We start from the raw sequence: 22,133 nt of genomic DNA on the forward strand, positions 1-22,133 counted from the left end.
TTCCAGGAATAAAAATAAAATTAGTCACTCGTATAATATTTTGAATACTAATCTGTCATCAGTGAATTTTATCAAGGATCTTGGCGTGCATTTTGACGCTAAATTGACGTTCTCTCTGCACATAAACGAAGTAGTTGCAGATGCTTACAGAATATTAGGATTTATTAAGAGATGCACACGTGACTTCACAAATCCCGAGGCAATAAAGCTATTATACAACTCCTTTGTAAGAAGTCGGCTAGAATATGCACCGACCATTTGGAATCCCACCTTTAAACTATATGAAAACAAAGTTGAAATGGTGCAAAACAAATTTCTTAGATACCTTACGTACAAAATAACTAATAATTATCCTAAATTTGATTCGTATGATGACTTAATGAAACAACTTGGCTATAAGTCCTTAGCAAAAAGACGAGTAATTGCAGTTCTTCTATTTGTCTACAAATTATTTAACAATCTTATTGGTAGCTCTAACTTGCTCTCTCTGTTCAACTTGTCTGTCCCTAATCCATCTACACGCCCGAAATATGTTACTTTCTACTGCTCTAGATCAAGAACCCAACAACATAGTAATTCACCAGTGTTAAACTCAATGAAAATATTTAATAAATATAGCAATGAGTATAGAATAGATATATTTGCAACTACATACACATCCATAGTAAAACAATGTAAACAAATAGCTTAATTGTTTTCTGTTCTAAGTTAAAATCCCTCTTTGCTGATTCCTATTGTTAACCTCATAACTTTAGTTAATATTCTAGTTTCTAGTTATACCATCTAGCTCATCATCATTATTATCTTCGGTAACATCACTACCATCATGTATAATTACAGTACTAATGCAGCTTTAAAGCAGTTCGTAAATCATTTTAATTGTAATATTTTAAATACCTTGTTATAATATGTGCATATGTAACTGAATATTTGTAATATTATGTTACTGAAGAAAAGTGTATTTTTAATTTCATTTATGACTTTATTTTACAAGGACTTTCATAAGAGGTATTATGAATTTAATTTAATATTTGTTTTTATCTAATGTAATAGTATATGTATATGTGTTTCACATCATTAGGTTTGTACCTGTCTGAAGCACAATAAATAAATAAATAAATAGTCAAGATAGGAACAATAAAGACAAATGGAACAGACTTACAGTACATGGCGGTGCTGTATCATTAATCATCACTACCACTGGAAACACTCCTTGGCTGGAATCACATGCCCAAAGTGACTGGAAAGTCCAAAGCATGACGGCTGCGATGTAATGTTCACTGGAGTCCAAATTTCAAGTAGCATTTAACATCTCGAACATCAGGGTATCAGATAAAGGCTGGCGTAAACAGCTCACAAGAACAAATGCAATAAATAGCACGTGGTAACTTCCACAGATTGTTAACGTGCGATATCAAAGCAGTTCCAAAACAATGTAGACTTCGTTGAAATCTCAATATGACGAATTCAAACATTCGTAGTAATTAGCCTTAAGCACGACATCCTGGTGTTTTTATACAATAACTGTTCACGATGCTTTTCGCGCCAAGCTCGTTGCTATGTTCAAACGGCGATTGCAGGCAGCAATTCATGACGATAACAATTTTTAGGTGACTAGCACAATGTTCAAAGTTCACAATGATTCTCATCGCGGCCCGGAAGGACCAAAATTTTATGTTGCGAACGACGAAGCAACATATCGGCCGCACATAACAAAGTTCAGTTCCATAGGCACACAAATACAATTTTGAAACAAATCAAATGGAGGACCAGACTGCCCCAAACGAGCAGACACAAACACATCACTCACAAGGTGATTCAAACATTTATTACACATGAATAAAACACTGCATATTTACTCATTATGTACAACAAATTCGGAGGTACACCAAAACACGTGTACTGCTGCCGGTCGCCATGTTCAGTGTCTGCGAGTGTCTGTGTATAAAACAAAAACGCAGCAGCACATTGCCAACTGTTACAAAATGAAATGCGGCAGACGAGTACCAACACAAAAGCCGCAACATCTAGAGTACTAATTTTGATCTTAATGGAACGTGTTTATCCCAAAGAAGATTTTTCACAAGATGATATGATAAAACTGTGCTCCATTTTGTACGCTTCTAGTGATTTCTGCAGATGGTCAGCTGTCTGTTGTACGAGCGTCTAGACCCTGACAGACATTTCGCTCCTTCGCTCCGATCCTGATTTGGCGCATGCGCGTAGCTATTTACTATTTCCCTTCCCTTCAGGAGCCAACAACGAGCTAGAATAACATAGAGGGGCTGTATACCTGACACAAATACTTTAATACACCAATACCGGACAGCTCTATCTCAACAGCATTGAGTCGAGTGCGAACAGCGATGGTGGTGACATCTAGCGTGTTGGTGTGAACTGCATACTCGTCTATGCTACAGTTGAGAGGAATGCACTACACTCATTGGAAATATTTTTGTTAAAATAATTTAATAATCATAATAATTAAGAATGAAATTTTAAAATATGAAATGCCTCTTTCACAAACCTCCAAACGAGCATTATGTTAGCCGTGCCTTTCGCTATGTCCTGAAAATTAAAAGCAGCATTTGTTTGAGGATCCACCCATCCTCTGGGGGAAATATTTAACAACTACCTACTCTCTCCAGTTTTTTCTAGCCTGGCGAAGGACTTTGTATGGACTTAGCCTAGTTTTGCGGCCGTTTGCCTTTCCTACCACCAATCGTATGTGGAGGGATATATATTCACTACCTCGTGTTTCTGTAGTTGTTTCTCGTGTGACATGTTGTATATATTTGAAGATGCGTATGAATGCGAACACAAACCCGTAGTCCCCGATCTACAGGAATTAACAGACGCGAATAAAATCTCCGATTCAGTGAGGAATCGTACCAGGGTCCTCTGGACCGAAGGCCAGTACGCTGACCTTTCCGTGGTGGTGATTATTTTTTAAGAAGAAGTACAACTGGCCAGCCATCCTCTATTAACACTAATCAGAAGGGAAATGGAAGAGATCAAACACTCCGAAGAATGAAGGTATCATAAAAACGGGGGGCACGAAGCGCTAACCATTCAGCCAAAGCGCCAGAGCGGGCAGATAACTTAACAACATCCATGATTTATTACAATTTTGGAAAGAGAAGCTGTAATTAAGGAACAGGAGTTCTGATCCATTATTTTGACTTCTTTTTCTTCTTCTGCTTCGATACGGCCGATCTTCCCGAATGCTACAGGAGAACTCAGCTCAAGCTGCTCTCTCGTTTTCGCTGTACTTTGAATTTTCTGTTGTACCTCTGAAGACAGAAATACATAATATGTTTAACACAGTGGGGTTACGGTGAGTGAACTAGGATGTTCTTGACAAGGAAGAAGTGTTCAGAATTTCCTAAAGTCTCTTTCACAAATTTATGCATGAAGAATTACCATACACACCTATTAAATTAGTTGGACTGGTGTTCAAGCCTATGCCTGTAATACACTGAAATAATTGTCTTGCCCGCTTCTGTGGTGTAGTGGTTCATGTCATTAGCTAATACCCCCGGAGGCCCGGGTTCGATTCCCGGCTCTGCCACGAAAATGAAAAGTGGAACGGGGTCCTCTCAGCCTCAGGAGGTCAACTGAATAGAGGTGGGTTCGATTCCCACCTCAGCCATCCTGGAAGTGGCCATCCTTCTCCAGGCAAATGCCGGGATGGTACCTAACTTAAGGCCACGGCCGCTTCCTTCCCTCTTCCTTGTCTATCCCTTCCAATCTCCCTATGCCTCCGCAAAGCCCCTGTTCAGCATAGCAGGTGAGACCGCCTGGGCGAGGTACTGGTCATCCTCCCCAGTTGTATCACCCGACCCAGAGTCTGAAGCTCCAGGACACTGCCCTTGAGGCGGTAGAGGTGGGATCCATGGCTGAGTCCGAGGGAAAAACCGACCCTGGAGGGTAAACAGATAAAGAAGAAGAATTTTCTTACGCCGGGCTGAGTGGCTCAGACGGTTGGTGCGATGGCCTTCTGATCCAAATTTCGCAGGTTCGATCCTGCTCAGACCGGTGGTATTTGAAGGTGCTCAAATACGTCAGCCTCGTGTAGATAGATTTACTGGCATGTAAAAGAATTCCTGCGGGACTATATTCCGGCACCTCGGCGTCTCCAAAAACCGTAAAAGTACTTAGTGGGACGTAAAGATTATTATTATTATTATTATTATTATTATTATTATTATTATTATTATTATTATTATTATTTTCTTACAGTAAAAAAAGTGACTGGATTCGAAACTCATGGGCTTCAATTTTCAATTTCAAGACTACCGCGATAACCATTACGCTACAGGCTCACAAGTTTTCGATTGTGAAATTTATGGTACTGTTTAACAATGTGGATCCCCAAGTTTGAGTATACTAGAGTTCCATATATGTTAATATTATTGCTTTTACGTCCCACTAACATTTCAGTAGAGTATTTGATTGACTTTCTTAATATTAAGGGTCATAGAATGTAACCTCAACACAGATGCGAGGTCATTACTTTTTTAATACTTGCTGTCCTTATCAGTTCCTATGCCCATTATCTTGTGGGTAATTTGTTCAGCGCATAACACTTTTCTTGGAACATAACTGCAATGTAAGATTATTTAGTGACAAACACTGATACATTATAAACAACACGACAGTGTGCCAAGAATCATACAGATGGCTATGTTATTGAAGAGTTGGTCACACCAAGCCATGTAGGTAGCAGCACTATCGACTTTCTCACTGAAAACAGCAAGCTGTCCGGTATTATCATATTAAAGTATTTGCCTGACATCAGCGCTCCCTGCTTGAAGCAAGTTGATAAGGGGCAGCCATGTTAACGGTTGTCAAAACAAAGCGAATTAGCGCGAGAGCATATGTTGAGGTGACAGGGAGATCGTGCATGCCAATTTAACTCTTTCGTGCTCTGTGGGATACCTACTTCCCACTAACATTTTTGTGAGATTAAACCCACTGGGATGTATAATTCCCACAAACAGTATGTGCTGCCATCTAGTGAAGAGTCCAGGAAACGCGAAAAAAAATATAGCATGGAATTTCTTTGACTCGTGTGCCTGTCAAACATGGATAGCTGACCAAGAAGGCTGTGAACTGATGTAAACAGAGCTGAAAGTGCGCGAAATCGGAGATTTTTCATCCTTACTTCTGAAATCCGAGTGCAGGTATGTTTTATTCCATTTTCGTGTATTATTAGTTTATATTTAAGTGTGCTACCATCATATTCGGCCATAAATAATTAATGCCTATAGAATGATAGCCGATTTAGTTAGTGGGAAATATATTACCATTAGTCTGTTGATATGCCATGTGTACATGTTACCCAATTTTTATTATATGCATAAATACGTCTTAATTTCAATAAAAGATCACTTATATTTATCTCTCAAGCATATATATTCAGTTATCTCAACTATCAAACTATGTGGAACATTTAGAATCATATTGCAATAAAAATATACCGACATAACCTATAACGATACACGTTGGAATAAACGTATGCCAACAAAACAGATTACCTTAGACTTGTATTGGTACATGACTTATAATGAAAATAAAGTAAATTCCACTGTGAATCCCATGATAATGCCGGACTGAGTAGCTCAGGCGGTAAAACGCCGGCCTTGTGAGCTCTAGTTGGCGGGTTCGATCCCGAATCAGTCCGGTGGTGTTTGACGGTGCTCAAATATGTCAGCCTCATGTCGGTAGATTTTCTGGCATGTTATAGAATTCCTGCGGGACAAAACACCGGTCATTCTGCGTCTCCAAAAACAATAAAAGTAGTTAGTGGAATGTAAAACCTATAACATTATTTTTATTATTATTATCTCAAGATATTTTCCGTTTTCAAAACTTCATTACTACGAATGTGTAATCTTTTTCAGATGGCTCGGAGAGGGTTGTCAGATCTACAATTACTGGAGACTTTGTATTCTCTTCCTGACGATGATGACGACTCTGAGGAGGAACAAGATGAAGGTGCAGTGGCAGAGATGGCTAATCTGTCTGAATCCAACTTGATGATACTTGAGGAATCCATTGATGAGTCCACAGCTGGTGATGGAGGGGCGGTAAATAGTGTTCAGGATACAGATACAGGAAATGAGGTAGGGGGTGACCATGCAGCAGGAGGAAACTCTGAAATATATTCAAGTAGCAGTAGTAGTGATTCTGACAAGGAAGATGAGGAATGGGGAGACGACGCTACATATTTTGAAAATTTATCTGTAACATTTGACAGAGTACCACACAGTACAACATGCTTTACTAATGCTGACAAAGAAATAGATTTCTTTGAGGACATTTTTGATAACAATATCTTACAGCAGATAGTTGATCAAACCAATCTCTATTCTACACAAGAGAGAACTGTGATCCGTAAAGGTAGAAGTGTCATCATAAAAACACAGAAATGGACTCCAATAACAATTCCCGAATTGAAAGCATTTATTGGTATGTTAATTTTGATGGGCATTCACAACTTACCCCACATCAACAACTATTGGAGTTCTGATCCAGCCCTAGGTGTGAAGGCAATATCTGATGTGATGACAAAAGAGCGTTTCAAGAAAATTGTTGAAAACATTCACTGTAACAACAATTTGGAAAATAAACCACGAAATGATCCCCGCCATGACAAACTACACAAACTAAGACCTCTTCTTACAGCATTGAACCAAAAGTTTCAACATGCTTATTCTAGTTCATCTTACTTTGCAGTTGACGAATCAATGATAGGATTCAACGGGAGATCATCTATGAAACAGTACATGCCCATGAAGCCTATCAAATGGGGCTATAAGGTCTGGTGCTTAGCCGATTCAAAAACTGGTTACATTATCAAGTTTGAAATCTACACTGGGAAAAAACAAGCAACAAATGAAAGTGTAAAGAGGACATTGTGTGAGAGTGTAGTACTAGAATTGTGCTCAGTAATCAAAAATACTAACTGCTGTGTTGCGTTTGACAATTTTTTCACAACTTATAATTTGATGCAAGATTTGTTGAAAAATGGAATATATGCATGCGGTACTGTTTGAGGAAAAAGGAAGGGGCTACCGAAGTTTTTACAGACGAATGATAAATTGCTTCGTGGAGAGTGGATGTACCAAGTAAAGAATGGTATTGCAGCCACGAAGTGGATGGATAATAGACCCGTTTGCATGCTGACAACTGTAATGAACCCAAGAATCTCTTCAGTAGTGAAACGGAAAATGAAAGATGGTACCAAGATAGATGTTTCCTGTCCAGAAGTTGTACCAGTATATAATGAAATAATGGGTGGAGTAGACAGATTTGATCACTTTAGAGAAAGGTACGCAGTTGGGAGACGATCTATCAAATGGTGGCATCAAATATTTTATTTCTTGATTGATATGGCTATAATCAATGCATTTCTACTGTGGAGACTCAACAAACGTGGTGTCACTGACCAGCTGACATTTAGGAAAGGATTAGCTCGACAGCTAATTGACGGCTACAGTTCAAGAAAGAAGAGAGGTAGAGTGGCATTCAAGGCACCAAAGCGAGGTGTTATTGGAGTACCTGATGACATTCGTCTGTCACAAGTAGGTATTCATATGCCAGCACAGGGCAAAAGCTGGTGTAGATGTAGGCAGTGTAGTACAAAAAATGAGGAAAAACGCTCCAAGCTTATCTGTTCGGCTTGTCGAGTACCACTTTGTGCAGTTCCTTGTTTTGCTCAATTTCATGGGCAGTAAACTACCTACGGAACTAAAACATTCAGACTACCAATATGCAGCACTGAAAACATTACAGTGGTGGTTGAAGAATTGGTTACGATCAGTGTGTAATGTTGTTACTCCTTTTTCTTTTTTCTATATAAAATGTATTGATTTTATGTTTAAGAATACATGTACATATATTATTGTGTTAATATTATTTATTTCTGATCATTTCCTTACCATAATTATCAATTTGAAATGCTAATGTGTTCACAGCATTATAGCATAGAGGAGACCACTGGGACGTATACTTCCCACTAATTTTTTTTCGGAAATGACTCGTGGAAAAAATATAGACAACGTTCTGGCCCATTATCTGGTTCCATTTGTTGATGTTTAGCAGGATATTTCATTAAAAATTTTAACGGAAATAATCTAGTCACGAAAGGGTTAAGTCCCTAAGTTTTAAGAAGTGAAAAGATAGATTCTCGCTTTCAAGAATGCCAGCCGTAAGCTCAGCATATGGTTGTACTAATCGGAGTAATAAAACCAAGGATATATCCTACTTTAAATAAGTATTACTGAATTATAGCCGGGATTCCTTTTTGTAATTTCTGTTTGTAATTAAATCCATTTTATTGTTTACTTAGCGAAAGTACGGATAGCCACGGTAATTATTTGTCGAATTTTGTTTCAGATTTCGTTTAAAGAACTAGGAATTAACTGAACAATGCGCTGTGAGGGCGAAAAGAGATAAATGGTATCCCACTCAATTCAGTTGCTTATGCTCTGTACATTTCCAGCCCTATTTAATTTTCATTCACATTTACAAATAAAGGAAATGGAACGCCCACCACCAAGAAAACGTAACCACAAAAAATCACTTATTTCGTTCAAACGTACACCAAGTATGATAAATACAGCATTTTACTGCTATTTTTGAAATGTATACAGCCTTTATTGTAGATGCCTGTTGCCTTGGTTTTTAAAACTACGCCACACTTCATAATGGACAACTTTCAAGCCAGTAATCCCAGTATGATATGGTAATGGGAGAAACATGATATCCCCCTATATTATAATCAATAATTACACTAAACGATTATTGTGGTAAAGTGTTCATGGGCTGCCTCTGTGGTGCACTGGTTAGCGTGAGCAGCTGCCACCGCTGGAAGCCCGGGTTCGATTCCCAGCTCCGCCACGAAATTTGAAAAGGGGCATGAGGGCTGTAACGGGATTCTATCAGCCTGGGGAGGTCAACTGAGTAGAAGTGGGCTCGACTCCCACCTCAGCCATCCTCGAAGTGATTTTCCGTGGTTTCCCACTTCTCCTCCAGGCAAATGCCGGGACGGTACCTAACTTAAAACTACGCCACACTTCATAATGGACAACTTTCAAGCCAGTAATCCCAGTATGATATGGTAATGGGAGAAACATGATATCCCCCTATATTATAATCAATAATTACACTAAACGATTATTGTGGTAAAGCTTCCCCACAAGGCCCCTGTTCAGCATAGCAGGTGCAGCCCTCCCTCACAGTTGTATCCCCCGACCCAATGTCTCACGCTCCAGAACACTGTCCTTGAGGTGGTAGAGGTGGGATCCGTCGCTGAGTCCGTGGGAAAAACCAACCCGGGAGGGTAAACAGGTTAAGAAAGGAACACAGTACTCATGAGAATGCAATAATTTTAAAAATATTAACAGAATGAGGTTGTAACCTATTATAGGTCCCTATGATTTTAAGGTTTCCTGTCATAAATATTTATGTCCATCGTTTTTATTCTAACTTACGCTTAACCACAACAGCCAAGCAGGGTAACGCTCTTGTTCCGATTTCGAGGCCTATTCGTATGTCAGTGTGCGATGATTTCGAACTACCCTACAATCAACTGATCTTGATGTTGGCCTCGTGCCGCAATATGATGAAGTTTACATAAAAACAATATATATACAATTCTCCACCTTATCAATACGAATTTATTTTACATTACAAATATTCAAGACTAGTTTCGACCCCTATGGGGTCATCCTCAGTTGACATGCATTGTAAATTGTTCATAAAAACATCACGTATAGTAGTAAAAGTTAGACTAGTTTAGGCTGATCATTAATGTTTGGTATGTCTAGTACATGACTAGTGTGCATTGTTTCTAAAGACATATATTACCTTACTGCTACTACTATCCAATTTTAAGTTATATAGTATGGAACACAGATATGTTTGTGTAACTCAACAGTGACAAGTTCAAATATTTACAGAATTGGCTGTTGATTAGTCACATGATATTACAGAACACAGGCTTGAACATTTTTGATTTAAGTGTCAGTGCAACATCTTGCTTTTATACATACTAGAAGCTAAATTCATTTTGTAAAGTCATTACATTCTGATTGGAACTTAGTGTGAGGTTAAAGTTGAATAAAATATATGCTAATGTGGACATTAAAAAATTGTTAAAATGGGCATATAATCAAAAACAATAGTATGTATGCCACACATGTCTAGTATAAAAACTCATTAACTTTGATGCTGTTAGTGTGCAGTACAGCATATACACTGATTTGGCATAAATGGATTTGTATATATATTGTTCCAACAAAGTGGATCCATAAAAATATAAGATGTATAGGTAATTAGTATTATAATGATCCACTGCAAATTAGGTAATGCAGTTGTTTATCTGAAGATCTATTGGCAGCTACAGATATTAAAGTTATTAAAAATGTTAATGGAACATGTTTTCTTCCGTAGACGCGATGTTTAAGATTGGTGGCATTAGTCAAATATGATGAAAGTTATGCGTCTTGGTGCACGTTGGTTAGTTCTGGAAGCTTGTATGTAATGAGAAACCAAGGTGGAGTGTCTGGAAATAGAAATAAAAGTGTGATAATGTTGTGGATAGAAAGTGTGATAGTGAAACATATGTCGTTTACTTACGTAAGGTGCTGGAGCCGTGCGTTCTTAGTAGCTGCCTGTTGGGATCTGGTGCGCGTAGCTCTGAGATTGTAGCTAGCGGCGGTAGAGGGGAGGTTTGGGGGGATAGGTGGAGTGTTAGTAATAGGAGTGGGGTTGGAGGGGGGAGGGTTTTGAGGCGGTTGATTTGAACATATCGATTTTTGCTTGTTTATTCTTTTGATATAGAAATCTTTTAATAAGGGGATTACTGCATGAAAAAGGATGTTATTTCTGTCTATACTTTCATTTAGGTTGGAGTTTGGATTCACATATTTGTCTAAATTTATGTAAAATTCTTCTATTATACTGAGTAAGGGACTTTTTGGGTTCATGTTAAGGATTTGCATGTCGTTCTTAATGTCTGTGAAATTGTGTTTTTGATCGTCAATATGCTGACCCATAGCCGAAAAATGTCTGTGCTTGACGGCGTTTACATGTTCATTATATCGTATTAAAAAACTTCTACCGGTAAGTCCTATATAGCTGGCTTGGCAGTCGTTACATTTTAGGCGATAGACTCCTGAATGATTGTATTTATTCGTGTTATTGACTAATTTGGAATTGTATAGTATGTTGGTGTTGTTGCGTGCCGTTTTATATGCTATTTTTAGGCCTTGTTTTTTGAAGATGTTTGTTATGGGATGTATATGGTTATTGTTATAAGTAAACAGTGCATATTCTTTTTTATTTTTAGTGATTCTAGTTAGCTTGGTTTTAGGTTGGTTTTTGACTTTATTGATGATCCGGTTTATCATTTCTCTTTTGTATCCATTTTGTTTTGCTATTTCATGGATTGTGTTGAGTTCTTTATTTAGATTTTCTTTTGAAAGTGGAATGTTGTATGCTCTATGAATCATACTATAGTATGCAGCTCTTTTATGGGCATGTGGGTGGGTGGAGTCTATCTTTATTGTATTTGATGTATGGGTAGGTTTCCTATATATATTGTATGTTAGGTGGTTGTTATGTCTGGTTATGGATATATCTAGGTAGTTTATGGTGTTGTTGTGTTCAGTGTCCATGGTAAATTTAATGTGGGGATCTATTTTATTTAGTTGTTCTAGGATTATGTTTTCATTAGTATGTCTGTTGTCCATGATTATAAATGCATCATCGACAAACCTGCACCAATAGATTATATTTTCTATTTTTTTAATTTCTTGATGTTCTAAGTGATCCATATATATATCAGCTATTATGCCTGATATTGGTGATCCCATAGGTAATCCTTTTTGTTGATAAATAGTGTCATGGAACTTGAAATAGTTGTTATTGATAGCAAATTGTAGAAGTTTAATAAATTCATCTATTTCCAACTTGCTTAGCTTACTGTGGTTATAAAGGTTGGATTCTATGATAGTGATAGTTTTTTGTGTGGGTATATTAGGATACATGTTTGTTATATCATATGTAGCTAGCTTGTAAAAATGTTCTATTCTAATATTCTTAGTAATGTTGCAGAAATCTATTGAGTTTTTTATGGTTTTGTTTGCTTGGAAAACATAATGTTTTTTGAGGAATTTTTGTATGTATTTGGATAATTTATAAATAGGGCTTGGTCTATAATTTATTATGGGTCTCATAGGAATGTTGTTTTTATGGATCTTAGGATAAGCTTTAGCTGTAGGTATCCCTGGATTCATAGTGGTTAATTTTGCAATTTCCTGTTCGTTCATAAGAAAATTGGTGTTTTTTAGGAGAATTTTTAAGTTTTTCTGGATACTGTTAGTGGGATCTTTAGTCTTAATTTGAAAGGTTTCATCTTGAAAGCAGGTTTTTGTTTTGGTTATATATTCCTCTTTATCCATAATAACTGTAGTGTTTCCTTTATCTGCCTTTGTTACTATTAGGTTATTTTGCTGTATTTTATTTTTGAGTACCTTAATTTGTGTTTGGTTTGTGATATCTTGATTCTGAGGTTTTTGAGTGATCTTATCAACATATTGTGGTAGTGTTTTCTTGATTTCATATCTAATTTCATTTTGTTTTTCTTGGGGTATTTTATTTAGGGCATCTTCTGTTTCAGTAATAATGGTGGCTATGTTTTCAAATACTGAATTGTTTTTCCAGTTATGTTTTGGTCCCTTGCTCAGTATAATTGTTTCTTTTTCATTGAATGTTGTGTTAGTTAGGTTTTGGAGTGGGGGATGGAAAATATGTTGGTTGTTATCAGTAGAAACAGTAATATGTTGTCTATGTTGTATATGGTTGGTTTGGTTTAGTGATGTCTTGAGTGCGTTAAGTTTCTTGTTTAAGGTATTCTGCTTCTGTATGGCTATGTTTTCTATCTTTTCGTTAGTTATTTGTTGGAAATGGCTCCAGTATGTGTGTGGTAGCTCATGTGAGGCTTTAAGGTGCGCTTCATACATTTGTGTGTTTAGGTGTTGTTTTTTCCTATACATGAATTTAATTTCTTCTTTCAGCCATATTCGATTGGTTTTGTTTTGGGTATTTTGGGTTTGATATGTGCTTCTATGTTTATTATTATATTTCCTAAGAAATTTAGGAGTTAGATTATTAAGTAGGCATTGTTTTAAGAAAGTGATGTTTTTGACAATATTTGTGATCTTAATCTTCAGATTTTGATATCTGTGTGCTATTCTTCTTGCCTGGTTGGCTTTTCCACTATTGTTTATAAGTTTCATTTCCGTATTGATGGATATTACTTTACATAAAAACAATATATATACAATTCTCCACCTTATCAATACGAATTTATTTTACATTACAAATATTCAAGACTAGTTTCGACCCCTATGGGGTCATCCTCAGTTGACATGCATTGTAAATTGTTCATAAAAACATCACGTATAGTGGTAAAAGTTAGACTAGTTTAGGCTGATCATTAATGTTTGGTATGTCTAGTACATGACTAGTGTGCATTGTTTCTAAAGACATATATTACCTTACTGCTACTACTATCCAATTTTAAGTTATATAGTATGGAACACAGATATGTTTGTGTAACTCAACAGTGACAAGTTCAAATATTTACAGAATTGGCTGTTGATTAGTCACATGATATTACAGAACACAGGCTTGAACATTTTTGATTTAAGTGTCAGTGCAACATCTTGCTTTTATACATACTAGAAGCTAAATTCATTTTGTAAAGTCATTACATTCTGATTGGAACTTAGTGTGAGGTTAAAGTAGAATAAAATATATGCTAATGTGGACATTAAAAAATTGTTAAAATGGGCATATAATCAAAAACAATAGTATGTATGCCACACATGTCTAGTATAAAAACTCATTAACTTTGATGCTGTTAGTGTGCAGTACAGCATATACACTGATTTGGCATAAATGGATTTGTATATATATTGTTCCAACAAAGTGGATCCATAAAAATATAAGATGTATAGGTAATTAGTATTATAATGATCCACTGCAAATTAGGTAATGCTGTTGTTTATCTGAAGATCTATTGGCAGCTACAGATATTAAAGTTATTAAAAATGTTAATGGAACATGTTTTCTTCCGTAGACGCGATGTTTAAGATTGGTGGCATTAGTCAAATATGATGAAAGTTATGCGTCTTGGTGCACGTTGGTTAGTTCTGGAAGCTTGTATGTAATGAGAAACCAAGGTGGAGTGTCTGGAAATAGAAATAAAAGTGTGATAATGTTGTGGATAGAAAGTGTGATAGTGAAACATATGTCGTTTACTTACGTAAGGTGCTGGAGCCGTGCGTTCTTAGTAGCTGCCTGTTGGGATCTGGTGCGCGTAGCTCTGAGATTGTAGCTAGCGGCGGTAGAGGGGAGGTTTGGGGGGATAGGTGGAGTGTTAGTAATAGGAGTGGGGTTGGAGGGGGGAGGATTTTGAGGCGGTTGATTTGAACATATCGATTTTTGCTTGTTTATTCTTTTGATATAGAAATCTTTTAATAAGGGGATTACTGCATGAAAAAGGATGTTATTTCTGTCTATACTTTCATTTAGGTTGGAGTTTGGATTCACATATTTGTCTAAATTTATGTAAAATTCTTCTATTATACTGAGTAAGGGACTTTTTGGGTTCATGTTAAGGATTTGCATGTCGTTCTTAATGTCTGTGAAATTGTGTTTTTGATCGTCAATATGCTGACCCATAGCCGAAAAATGTCTGTGCTTGACGGCGTTTACATGTTCATTATATCGTATTAAAAAACTTCTACCGGTAAGTCCTATATAGCTGGCTTGGCAGTCGTTACATTTTAGGCGATAGACTCCTGAATGATTGTATTTATTCGTGTTATTGACTAATTTGGAATTGTATAGTATGTTGGTGTTGTTGCGTGCCGTTTTATATGCTATTTTTAGGCCTTGTTTTTTGAAGATGTTTGTTATGGGATGTATATGGTTATTGTTATAAGTAAACAGTGCATATTCTTTTTTATTTTTAGTGATTCTAGTTAGCTTGGTTTTAGGTTGGTTTTTGACTTTATTGATGATCCGGTTTATCATTTCTCTTTTGTATCCATTTTGTTTTGCTATTTCATGGATTGTGTTGAGTTCTTTATTTAGATTTTCTTTTGAAAGTGGAATGTTGTATGCTCTATGAATCATACTATAGTATGCAGCTCTTTTATGGGCATGTGGGTGGGTGGAGTCTATCTTTATTGTATTTGATGTATGGGTAGGTTTCCTATATATATTGTATGTTAGGTGGTTGTTATGTCTGGTTATGGATATATCTAGGTAGTTTATGGTGTTGTTGTGTTCAGTGTCCATGGTAAATTTAATGTGGGGATCTATTTTATTTAGTTGTTCTAGGATTATGTTTTCATTAGTATGTCTGTTGTCCATGATTATAAATGCATCATCGACAAACCTGCACCAATAGATTATATTTTCTATTTTTTTAATTTCTTGATGTTCTAAGTGATCCATATATATATCAGCTATTATGCCTGATATTGGTGATCCCATAGGTAATCCTTTTTGTTGATAAATAGTGTCATGGAACTTGAAATAGTTGTTATTGATAGCAAATTGTAGAAGTTTAATAAATTCATCTATTTCCAACTTGCTTAGCTTACTGTGGTTATAAAGGTTGGATTCTATGATAGTGATAGTTTTTTGTGTGGGTATATTAGGATACATGTTTGTTATATCATATGTAGCTAGCTTGTAAAAATGTTCTATTCTAATATTCTTAGTAATGTTGCAGAAATCTATTGAGTTTTTTATGGTTTTGTTTGCTTGGAAAACATAATGTTTTTTGAGGAATTTTTGTATGTATTTGGATAATTTATAAATAGGGCTTGGTCTATAATTTATTATGGGTCTCATAGGAATGTTGTTTTTATGGATCTTAGGATAAGCTTTAGCTGTAGGTATCCCTGGATTCATAGTGGTTAATTTTGCAATTTCCTGTTCGTTCATAAGAAAATTGGTGTTTTTTAGGAGAATTTTTAAGTTTTTCTGGATACTGTTAGTGGGATCTTTAGTCTTAATTTGAAAGGTTTCATCTTGAAAGCAGGTTTTTGTTTTGGTTATATATTCCTCTTTATCCATAATAACTGTAGTGTTTCCTTTATCTGCCTTTGTTACTATTAGGTTATTTTGCTGTATTTTATTTTTGAGTACCTTAATTTGTGTTTGGTTTGTGATATCTTGATTCTGAGGTTTTTGAGTGATCTTATCAACATATTGTGGTAGTGTTTTTTTGATTTCATATCTAATTTCATTTTGTTTTTCTTGGGGTATTTTATTTAGGGCATCTTCTGTTTCAGTAATAATGGTGGCTATGTTTTCAAATACTGAATTGTTTTTCCAGTTATGTTTTGGTCCCTTGCTCAGTATAATTGTTTCTTTTTCATTGAATGTTGTGTTAGTTAGGTTTTGGAGTGGGGGATGGAAAATATGTTGGTTGTTATCAGTAGAAACAGTAATATGTTGTCTATGTTGTATATGGTTGGTTTGGTTTAGTGATGTCTTGAGTGCGTTAAGTTTCTTGTTTAAGGTATTCTGCTTCTGTATGGCTATGTTTTCTATCTTTTCGTTAGTTATTTGTTGGAAATTGCTCCAGTATGTGTGTGGTAGCTCATGTGAGGCTTTAAGGTGCGCTTCATACATTTGTGTGTTTAGGTGTTGTTTTTTCCTATACATGAATTTAATTTCTTCTTTCAGCCATATTCGATTGGTTTTGTTTTGGGTATTTTGGGTTTGATATGTGCTTCTATGTTTATTATTATATTTCCTAAGAAATTTAGGAGTTAGATTATTAAGTAGGCATTGTTTTAAGAAAGTGATGTTTTTGACAATATTTGTGATCTTAATCTTCAGATTTTGATATCTGTGTGCTATTCTTCTTGCCTGGTTGGCTTTTCCACTATTGTTTATAAGTTTCATTTCCGTATTGATGGATATTACTTTACATAAAAACAATATATATACAATTCTCCACCTTATCAATACGAATTTATTTTACATTACAAATATTCAAGACTAGTTTCGACCCCTATGGGGTCATCCTCAGTTGACATGCATTGTAAATTGTTCATAAAAACATCACGTATAGTGGTAAAAGTTAGACTAGTTTAGGCTGATCATTAATGTTTGGTATGTCTAGTACATGACTAGTGTGCATTGTTTCTAAAGACATATATTACCTTACTGCTACTACTATCCAATTTTAAGTTATATAGTATGGAACACAGATATGTTTGTGTAACTCAACAGTGACAAGTTTTGAACTTCGTATTGATAAGGTGGAGAATTGTATATATATTGTTTTTATGTAAAGTAATATCCATCAATACGGAAATGAAACTTATAAACAATAGTGGAAAAGCCAACCAGGCAAGAAGAATAGCACACAGATATCAAAATCTGAAGATTAAGATCACAAATATTGTCAAAAACATCACTTTCTTAAAACAATGCCTACTTAATAATCTAACTCCTAAATTTCTTAGGAAATATAATAATAAACATAGAAGCACATATCAAACCCAAAATACCCAAAACAAAACCAATCGAATATGGCTGAAAGAAGAAATTAAATTCATGTATAGGAAAAAACAACACCTAAACACACAAATGTATGAAGCGCACCTTAAAGCCTCACATGAGCTACCACACACATACTGGAGCAATTTCCAACAAATAACTAACGAAAAGATAGAAAACATAGCCATACAGAAGCAGAATACCTTAAACAAGAAACTTAACGCACTCAAGACATCACTAAACCAAACCAACCATATACAACATAGACAACATATTACTGTTTCTACTGATAACAACCAACATATTTTCCATCCCCCACTCCAAAACCTAACTAACACAACATTCAATGAAAAAGAAACAATTATACTGAGCAAGGGACCAAAACATAACTGGAAAAACAATTCAGTATTTGAAAACATAGCCACCATTATTACTGAAACAGAAGATGCCCTAAATAAAATACCCCAAGAAAAACAAAATGAAATTAGATATGAAATCAAAAAAACACTACCACAATATGTTGATAAGATCACTCAAAAACCTCAGAATCAAGATATCACAAACCAAACACAAATTAAGGTACTCAAAAATAAAATACAGCAAAATAACCTAATAGTAACAAAGGCAGATAAAGGAAACACTACAGTTATTATGGATAAAGAGGAATATATAACCAAAACAAAAACCTGCTTTCAAGATGAAACCTTTCAAATTAAGACTAAAGATCCCACTAACAGTATCCAGAAAAACTTAAAAATTCTCCTAAAAAACACCAATTTTCTTATGAACGAACAGGAAATTGCAAAATTAACCACTATGAATCCAGGGATACCTACAGCTAAAGCTTATCCTAAGATCCATAAAAACAACATTCCTATGAGACCCATAATAAATTATAGACCAAGCCCTATTTATAAATTATCCAAATACATACAAAAATTCCTCAAAAAACATTATGTTTTCCAAGCAAACAAAACCATAAAAAACTCAATAGATTTCTGCAACATTACTAAGAATATTAGAATAGAACATTTTTACAAGCTAGCTACATATGATATAACAAACATGTATCCTAATATACCCACACAAAAAACTATCACTATCATAGAATCCAACCTTTATAACCACAGTAAGCTAAGCAAGTTGGAAATAGATGAATTTATTAAACTTCTACAATTTGCTATCAATAACAACTATTTCAAGTTCCATGACACTATTTATCAACAAAAAGGATTACCTATGGGATCACCAATATCAGGCATAATAGCTGATATATATATGGATCACTTAGAACATCAAGAAATTAAAAAAATAGAAAATATAATCTATTGGTGCAGGTTTGTCGATGATGCATTTATAATCATGGACAACAGACATACTAATGAAAACATAATCCTAGAACAACTAAATAAAATAGATCCCCACATTAAATTTACCATGGACACTGAACACAACAACACCATAAACTACCTAGATATATCCATAACCAGACATAACAACCACCTAACATACAATATATATAGGAAACCTACCCATACATCAAATACAATAAAGATAGACTCCACCCACCCACATGCCCATAAAAGAGCTGCATACTATAGTATGATTCATAGAGCATACAACATTCCACTTTCAAAAGAAAATCTAAATAAAGAACTCAACACAATCCATGAAATAGCAAAACAAAATGGATACAAAAGAGAAATGATAAACCGGATCATCAATAAAGTCAAAAACCAACCTAAAACCAAGCTAACTAGAATCACTAAAAATAAAAAAGAATATGCACTGTTTACTTATAACAATAACCATATACATCCCATAACAAACATCTTCAAAAAACAAGGCCTAAAAATAGCATATAAAACGGCACGCAACAACACCAACATACTATACAATTCCAAATTAGTCAATAACACGAATAAATACAATCATTCAGGAGTCTATCGCCTAAAATGTAACGACTGCCAAGCCAGCTATATAGGACTTACCGGTAGAAGTTTTTTAATACGATATAATGAACATGTAAACGCCGTCAAGCACAGACATTTTTCGGCTATGGGTCAGCATATTGACGATCAAAAACACAATTTCACAGACATTAAGAACGACATGCAAATCCTTAACATGAACCCAAAAAGTCCCTTACTCAGTATAATAGAAGAATTTTACATAAATTTAGACAAATATGTGAATCCAAACTCCAACCTAAATGAAAGTATAGACAGAAATAACATCCTTTTTCATGCAGTAATCCCCTTATTAAAAGATTTCTATATCAAAAGAATAAACAAGCAAAAATCGATATGTTCAAATCAACCGCCTCAAAACCCTCCCCCCTCCAACCCCACTCCTATTACTAACACTCCACCTATCCCCCCAAACCTCCCCTCTACCGCCGCTAGCTACAATCTCAGAGCTACGCGCACCAGATCCCAACAGGCAGCTACTAAGAACGCACGGCTCCAGCACCTTACGTAAGTAAACGACATATGTTTCACTATCACACTTTCTATCCACAACATTATCACACTTTTATTTCTATTTCCAGACACTCCACCTTGGTTTCTCATTACATACAAGCTTCCAGAACTAACCAACGTGCACCAAGACGCATAACTTTCATCATATTTGACTAATGCCACCAATCTTAAACATCGCGTCTACGGAAGAAAACATGTTCCATTAACATTTTTAATAACTTTAATATCTGTAGCTGCCAATAGATCTTCAGATAAACAACAGCATTACCTAATTTGCAGTGGATCATTATAATACTAATTACCTATACATCTTATATTTTTATGGATCCACTTTGTTGGAACAATATATATACAAATCCATTTATGCCAAATCAGTGTATATGCTGTACTGCACACTAACAGCATCAAAGTTAATGAGTTTTTATACTAGACATGTGTGGCATACATACTATTGTTTTTGATTATATGCCCATTTTAACAATTTTTTAATGTCCACATTAGCATATATTTTATTCTACTTTAACCTCACACTAAGTTCCAATCAGAATGTAATGACTTTACAAAATGAATTTAGCTTCTAGTATGTATAAAAGCAAGATGTTGCACTGACACTTAAATCAAAAATGTTCAAGCCTGTGTTCTGTAATATCATGTGACTAATCAACAGCCAATTCTGTAAATATTTGAACTTGTCACTGTTGAGTTACACAAACATATCTGTGTTCCATACTATATAACTTAAAATTGGATAGTAGTAGCAGTAAGGTAATATATGTCTTTAGAAACAATGCACACTAGTCATGTACTAGACATACCAAACATTAATGATCAGCCTAAACTAGTCTAACTTTTACCACTATACGTGATGTTTTTATGAACAATTTACAATGCATGTCAACTGAGGATGACCCCATAGGGGTCGAAACTAGTCTTGAATATTTGTAATGTAAAATAAATTCGTATTGATAAGGTGGAGAATTGTATATATATTGTTTTTATGTAAAGTAATATCCATCAATACGGAAATGAAACTTATAAACAATATATGATGAAGTGGCGGTATTCGCTTTCATGCTTCAAGCTTTCGGCAACGGACTTTAATTCTCCCCCAGCGATTCTAAAATGCGCATTTTCTACACTTTTCGTCATTTAAAGGCCATGCCCCCTTGCTTGTGTGACAACAGGAAACATGGCGGACGTTCGTTCTATTAGGTTCACCCAGGCAGCGCTTCCGCCTCTCTATGTTATTCTAGCTCGTTGGGAGCCAAACATTGAACAGAACAACAAAATACCGTGTAAGGTACACTGTGCATGCATTAAAACAAAGTTATTAATTAAATCACCACAACTGCTGTCTGCCAAGACGACTCCCGGACACTTTCACAAAGACCTGAAGGTGGATTACTGTCCATGCACACCATCTAACACGCTATAGTCTATAGTCTACAGTTTAGCATAAACGTCACATTTATTTAAAGTCAAACTTTATTAACACGAATTCTATTGTCCGTGTGTCTCTAATTTTGTGTGCGTGGTTTATCACAGAAGTTAAGGCTAGGCTCATGTCACAATTACACATTAAATAAATTATTGTGATAAATTACGCTACCTTCTTTCTCATCGAATAACTAGCGATTAAGAACATTGAACACAACGGTCAACCGTCTCTCTGTTTGCCCTCAATTACCATTGACAACGAAACCAGTTTCTTTTTTTCGGGGTCCATACGTCGAAAGTTTCTAGACAATTTAGGTGTAGATTTCTTAGTGGAGAAAAATCGTTTTTGTTGATCCACATTTTTATTCCCTGGTACATTTCTGGAGGCTGAGGAAAATATTCCAATATTTGAACGGACTGCTGAAATAGTCGGGTTTATTTTTGCAATTATTTCATCTATTGCATCCATTTCTTCCAGAGAACATGCAGAGGATATTACTTCCTGAAGCATATTCAAAGTTTTACTTTTCCTCGCCTCTAGGGTTAAAGTTGCACTCTTACTTGTAGCACTGTTCTTGTTTAGAGCCGCAATTAGTACTTCAGTCTCAT

At 35.5% G+C, this 22,133-nt stretch overlaps 1 protein-coding gene across 2 annotated transcripts in view; it reads right to left on the reverse strand.

Annotated features, from left to right (window-relative positions):
* LOC137496899 (uncharacterized) overlaps positions 1–22,133 on the reverse strand; it is a 374,642-nt gene that overhangs the window by 348,612 nt on the left and 3,897 nt on the right. The window contains exon 1 of one of the 2 annotated variants that reach the window (XM_068230589.1): positions 1,163–1,448. The exons of the other annotated variant lie outside the window; for it this stretch is intronic. The gene's annotated coding sequence lies outside the window, so the exon portion shown is untranslated. Of the gene's footprint in view, positions 1–1,162; positions 1,449–22,133 lie in introns of those variants that run through there. 2 annotated transcript variants of the gene reach the window in all.

Source organism: Anabrus simplex, chromosome X, assembly GCF_040414725.1.
Source record: "Anabrus simplex isolate iqAnaSimp1 chromosome X, ASM4041472v1, whole genome shotgun sequence".
Classification (NCBI taxonomy): Eukaryota; Metazoa; Arthropoda; class Insecta; order Orthoptera; family Tettigoniidae; genus Anabrus; species Anabrus simplex.